This window comes from Apium graveolens, chromosome 2, assembly GCF_009905375.1.
Source record: "Apium graveolens cultivar Ventura chromosome 2, ASM990537v1, whole genome shotgun sequence".
NCBI classification, from domain to species: Eukaryota; Viridiplantae; Streptophyta; class Magnoliopsida; order Apiales; family Apiaceae; genus Apium; species Apium graveolens.
The window spans coordinates 71873299-71880269 of NC_133648.1; the positions used below are offsets into that span (position 1 = coordinate 71873299).

The following is a 6971-nucleotide window of genomic DNA, read 5'->3' on the forward strand; positions in this document are numbered from 1 at the left end:
ATCTTCGCTATCTAAATTCCCCAATAAGGCCTTTCCTAAGGCATCTGACCTTAGCAATTGATCAAGTTATGAAGTAACCACAGAATCGACCAACTCCACTTTTAAGCACTTCTCATTTTCCGTAGGAAATTTCATAGCAATGAACACATTAAAAGTTACATCCTGATCCAGCACTCGCATTATAAGCTCACCCTTCTGCACATATATCAAGGTTCGGCCAGTCGCCAAGAAAGGTATTCCCAAAATAATGGGAATCTTCTTATCCTCCTCGAAATCAAGAATTACGAAATCAGCAGGGAAGATGAGTTTATCAACCTTGACCAAGACATCCTCCACAATATCTCGCAGATATGTAATAGAACGGTCGGCCAACTGCAAAGTCATATAAGTCAGTTTTGGATCAGGCAAATTTAACTTCTTGAAGATTGACAAAGGCATCAGATTGATGCTAGCTCCAAAGTCACATAAGCATCTGTCAAAAGACACGTTTCTAATAATGCATGAAAAGACACTTTCCTTCATGAGAGCGACAATCTCTAAATCATCTAGCTTCACTTTTTGAGAGAGTATACCTTTCATAAACTTTGTGTAACTAGGAATCTGCTCAAGAGCCTCAGCGAAAGGTATGTTGATATGAAGTTTCTTGAACACCTCCAGAAACTTCTCAAATTGCTTATCCAGCTTTTTCTTCTGCAACCGCTTGGGAAAAGGCGGTCGAGGATAGATCTGTTTCTCCCTTATATTATCCTCAGGAGGAGTGTGCTCAACAGTAGTCTTCCTTGGTTCCACTTCTACTTCCTGCTGCGCTGCTTTTTCTTCAGCGTTTGTTCGGGATTCGCAACCTTTCCAGACCTCAAAGTGATTTCCTTCACCTGCTCCTTAGCTTCCCTCTTTCCTTGCACTTCAGTGTCACTAGGTAATGTACCAAGTTGACGATTAAGCAAGGCATTGACAATTTGTCCAATTTGATTCTCCAAGGTCTTGATAGAAACAACTTGACTCTTGCACATAAGCTTCAACTCCTCTAATTCAGATTTTTCATTAGCTTGTTGCAGCTGAAGTTGCTGCCTTGGTGCAAATTGCGGTTGCTGAAAACCAGGGGGATTGTACTGCTTGGTTGGGTACTGCTGATAAGGCTGTTAAACCGTATTCGAAGCATTGCTCCAGCTGAAATTAGGATGATTGCGGTTGTTACGATGATAAGTGGCTGGCACAGGTTGCTGTTATTGCTGAAAGTTGCTCACGAACTGAGCTGATTCACTAGAAATAGCTTACTGATCAGTCTTATGGGTACCAGCACAAAGCTCACAGACACTAGTGATTTTATTAAGTCCATAATTAGTCAAAGTGTCCACCTTCATCGTCAAAGCCTTAAGTTGGGTAGCTATAGCAGTTGCTGCATCCAACTCCAGAATTCCCGCTACTTTTCCCTGAGTCAGTCTCGGAGAAGGATTCCGATATTCATTAGCAGCCATTAGTTCAATCAATTCATAAGCTTCATTGTAGCTTTTAGCCCACAAGGCTCCTCCTGATGCTGCATCGAGCATGGGTCTAGAAGTAGCACCCAGTCTATTGTAGAAATAGTTTATAATCATCCAATCAGGCATGTCATGGTGTGGGCACTTCCTTAGCATCTCCTTACATCGATCCCAAGCCTCAAACAGAGATTCTCCAGTTTGCTCAGTAGCAAACTGGGTAAGAGCATTCCTGATTGCAACAGTCTTCTTTATAGGGAAGAATTTAGTGAGAAACTTTTGAGCAAGATCCTCCCAAATGGTGATAGACCCTGGTGGTAGAGAATGTAACCAGCACTTTGCTTTATCCCTTAGAGAGAATAGGAAGAGTCGCAGCTTGATAGCATCTTCAGTCACACCATTGAACTTGAAAGTGTCACAGATCTCAATGAAATCCCTGATGTGAAAAGTGTTAGCCGAGATGGCTGGCCTGATGATGCTTGACTGAATATCATTGATCTTAGGCAGAGAATAGTCCATCAAAGCCTTAGGAATTTCTGCTTGATCCCCTATCACTACTAAAACTGATTCCTCAACTTTCTCTTCTTCTTCTATCTTCTGTTCTTCCTTAAAAACTTCCCTTCGAACCACTACAACTTCTTCCTCGGCTTTATCCAGAGTTCTCTTATGAGACCGCGAACGCGTATGCATACACGCTCGCTAGAGTACCTGAAATAAGACAAGGAAATAGATAAGTAACAATGTCCAAGTTAATGAACTTTAACGATCACTGATGACAAACACATAAACAAAAAATTAACAATGCAGTCCCCGGCAGCGGCGCCAAAAACTTGTTAGTCGCTAAACACGCGCTAATAATACACGCAAGTATACGCATTCGCAAGTAATATAGAATTATTTCTAGTTCGTTCCCACTGAGACTATTTTAGGTTAACTTTGTAATTTATGCACTTATGCAATAATGATATGGCTATTATTCAATGCTAAGACGAATAACAAATTGAGATGGCTTTATAACTAAGAATTAAACTAAAAATTTTAATTAAGAGAATAAATATGATTGAATATATATATGAAAAATATGGGATTCTAACTTCATTAAATACTTCATTTAATAGTCTTTTCATTCTTAACCTTAGCATGTAATAATGATGACATTAATCAGATAACACGAAACTGGTAAACGCCAACTTTCGTTGCACGATTACCATACTACCAGACATCCACAAAAGAGATAGAAGCTGAATAGACACTAATTATATTGAAACCCTATATGTCTATAGAATTTGACAACATAACGGTTTAATGCACAAGTTATCTATCGTGATTACATAGGGCAAGTAAGATGGTTAAAATTACCTACAAATCATGCATAACAATAACACATGAACCTCTAGCATGGCAAGTTCTAAACCCTTAAATTCACTTTCGCTTCATTAAGAATTAACAAGCTATCTTATAGGTTCGCGACGCTCATAAGACGAATAAGCACAACCAAAACTAGGTTATCATACAATCACCACACACTAAGACATCGAAACAAATTAGCTAAAGAAATCCATAAATAAATTCACTGGAACCCACGATAACGATTAGCCCATAATCGTACTCATCATCAACGAGGGTTCCGATGGAAACATGGTATAATAAATGTAGTCTTTATAAATGAATAATAAACAAAGTATAACACAAGAGTATAGGTTCAAGAATAAGAAAACTAGCATCCAACGTTACAACTTAAATAAAGAATCACAAGTTAAAACTAGGTCTCCTTCGCCTTTGTTGAATTGTGCTAAAACGGTCTTCTTTACTCCTTCTCCTTGTGCTCTATCGTATCTCTCCTGAAAAACGAACTTAATTATGTATATATAGCAACCCCATGCAGAGTAGAAGTCTTCTGGATCAAAAACCCATTGGAATCAGGATTCTTTGAATTCGACCTGGCACGGCCGCGCGCTTGACCAACGTGGGCGCACTGAGTTTCTGAACTTCGGGCGCAGCCGCGCGCTATCACAGTGTGGGCGCGCTGACTCCCTAGATCAACTTTTGATTTCTTCATTTTCTTGCTGAATTGAGCCGGCCTTCCAAGAGCTTTTATTCCAACACCACCTTAACACCAAATTAGCACCAAAATAATGTTAATTCACCTGATTACCTAGATAATGCCTGAAAATACAAAAACACTTAAAAACACATTAAAATACCAATAATTTGAGTACAATTACACCAATTCAAAGCTTTATGGAGCGTAATAAAGTGTCATAAATGCCACTCAACACATGTCTTCAAATTGGCTTGTCGATATCTCTGAATTCTCTAGTAGCTTTTCTTGACTTGTCGATAAGTCATTCTGGAGTTCTCGAATGACTTCTCTATAACACTTAATATGTGACTTGTAGAGATCTTGACTTTGAATGTTTTTCTCAAAACAAATTTATTCAACTCCAAGCTTCTTCATAATTCTTCTGAGGCATGATCTTCTTGATCTTCTTCCAGATAGAATTCTTAGGCTTGACACTATTTATAGAAAAAGACTCCAGTCTGCCCTTGAACATTTTTACAAACTTAAATGATACAATACAAAAGACAAACTTAGATTACATTACAACTTACTTAGGGTTGTCAATTTGACTTAGTCTTGTTATTGTACAGGCATGTCTTGCACAACACAAAGTACCCCACACCACTATCAATAACGTCACCAACTATCGGACGTCCAAAAATCGGTAAACCCAAGATATAGCCAACATCCTCCAAGGTCACTGTCATTTCCCCCTATCTCATAAAGAAGGTGTTGGTCTCCGGGCGCCACCTCTCCACATGTGTCGTGACTAGCCTAGCATCATTCTACAACACCACACCCGGATTTGAAAACACACCAAAACCAAGGCTATGCAACAAGTCCTTATGAGCATCAGACAAAACCCAACGACGCATGTTCCTGTTCCCACAATAACACTCCAAAGGACCACGCTCATGCCCCTCCCAAACCTCCGAACTCACATGATACTCGTTATCAAAGATAACGGTATGACTAACTGGACCCGGCAATATGTTATCCATCCTGAAATAATAAACATGAAAATAGTTCAATAAATATGAAAATAGTTCATGTATGTATAAGCTATTCCAATCATATAAGCACAACTATGAATACAAATTCAAAATCACAATGCAAAAACTCTAATTCTAGAAATCTCAAACAATATCATACACCAATTCCACAAATTCAATACCGTAATACAAAAACTCTATACTCCCAACATCCACTCACAAATATCAAACTCACAATATCAATACACTTTTTTATAAAACTCACAATATAATCCACGAACAAAACTTATACACGAACATAAGGGAAAAAAATCCTTATTCATACCACAACATCCACTCGCAACATTCAAAATATACACACGATCAACATAAGTACATATACATTCAAAATATAATCACGATCAACATAAGTACATAAACTAGAACGCTGTCATACATACATGATCACATATACAATCATAACACAGTCGATATACACGTAATTGCTGGAAATTCAAAATCCACAAATTTCACGCCCGAAATTCAAAGATCTGAAATCGTACATACAATCATAACACCGTCAGTCGATATATACACATAACACAGTCGAATATATACACATAATCATACATATAATTAAACTCGAACGCTGGGAAATTATAGATAATAACAGTCGAACCCTAGAATCTGAAAAAACGCAAAAATCGAACCTATAATCGGGATAAATCGCTGGGAAATCGAAGGAAAAGTGAGAAAGAACAAGAATCAATGTTGATCGCCTTGTAATCGCCCCTAAATCGCCTTCAAATCGCCTTCAAATCATCCCTATATATTAATTTAGGTTTAAACTGCTAAACGGGTCATTTCAACATGTTAAATTTGTTTCTCAAGCCTTCCGCTATTAAAAAGCGCAGAATATACACGTAATCGTTGGAAATTCAAAATCCACAAAATCCACGCTCGAAATTCAAAGATCAGAAATCGTACATACAATCATAACACAGTCACTCGATATATACACATAACACAGTCGAATATATACACATAATCATACATACAATTAAACTCGAATGCTGGGAAATCATATATAATAACAGTCGACCTCTAGAATCTAAAAAAACGCAGAAATCGAACTTATAATCTGGATAAATCGCTGGGAAGTCGAAGGAAAAGTGAGGAAGAACAAGAATCAATGTTGATCGCCTTATAATCTCCCCTAAATCACCTTCAAATCGTCCCTATATATTAATTTAGGTTTAAACTGCTAAACGAGTCGTTTCAACCCGTTAAATCTGTTACCCATGTCTTAAGCTATTAAAAAGCGTGGAACGACTTTGCATTCCGTGGATATTAAGCGCGGAAGCCCTCCTTTCTGAGGAAAAAAAAAGCGCGAATCGGGATAATTTTTTTTAAATCCTGGTCGTTGGATCCACGATACAACGGCATCCAATCGTCCCTATATATTAATTTAGGTTTAAAGTGCTAAACGGGTCGTTTCAACCCGTTAAACCTGTTTCCCATGTCTTCCACTATTAAAAAGCGCGGAACGACTTTGCATTCCGCGGATATTAAGCGCGGAAGCCCTCCTTTCTGCGGAAAAAAGTGCAGATCGAGTTAATTTTTTTTAAATCTTGGTCGTTGGATCCATGATACAACAGCATCCAACAGCCATGACATAATGTGTTGGTTAAGTATTCTCTGACACATGATTCTCAAAGAACAGGACCCTTAAAAAATTACATGACCATTAAAAAATTACATGACCAATATAATTTGTCTGTTTATTAAACAAAAGCCAAAACAAAATAATTGAATACAGAGCTTGATTACCAGGAACCCACGTGGTGAACAAAGTTCATGCCTGTTCGTGACTTGGCTATTTCATTAATAAAAGGAATAGCAGCTACTAATCGACATAATAGTGTTGTCGATTAGGAGAAATGAATTGCAAGATCAAGTGATGTTGAATCTGCGGTTTATTTCTCTTTGTCGATTAGGAGAAATGAATTGCAAGATCAAGTATGTTGAATCCGCAGGTTTATTTCTCTCAATCACTTCAGCCGATTTGTAGAAATGAGAAATTGAAAAGTAATAATATTCTATTAATCGACTAAATTGATTGTCAAGAAGTAGTTTCCAAGTTGCAAGCATGTGCTGTCGATTTCTAGGCCAAGGAAGAAATCACACTATCGATTTGTAGCATTTAATTACCGATTACTACAATCTTTTACAACCAACTTTATTGATTTAAAAAAGACTACACTTTGAAGAAGCAGATTCAGTAGTTGTTCTGCTCTTCATCTTCTCCAACGGACATAGAGAAATGAAACAAAGAGAGATAAAGGATATATAAATTCAAAGTTATATCCGTTAATTTTTTTCTCGGAATAATGTTATAATACCCGATTCAACTCTTATATATTTTTAGGGGCTATTATAAACGATTCAACTCTTATGTAGAGG

At 37.5% G+C, this 6971-nt stretch overlaps 1 non-coding gene across 1 annotated transcript; it reads left to right on the top strand.

The window, feature by feature from the left end:
• The first annotated feature begins 1605 nt into the window (after positions 1–1605).
• LOC141709783 (small nucleolar RNA R71) lies at positions 1606–1715 on the top strand. Its single transcript, XR_012570343.1, has one exon. It is a non-coding gene; the product is annotated as a small nucleolar RNA R71 (small nucleolar RNA).
• The last annotated feature ends 5256 nt before the right edge of the window (positions 1716–6971 follow it).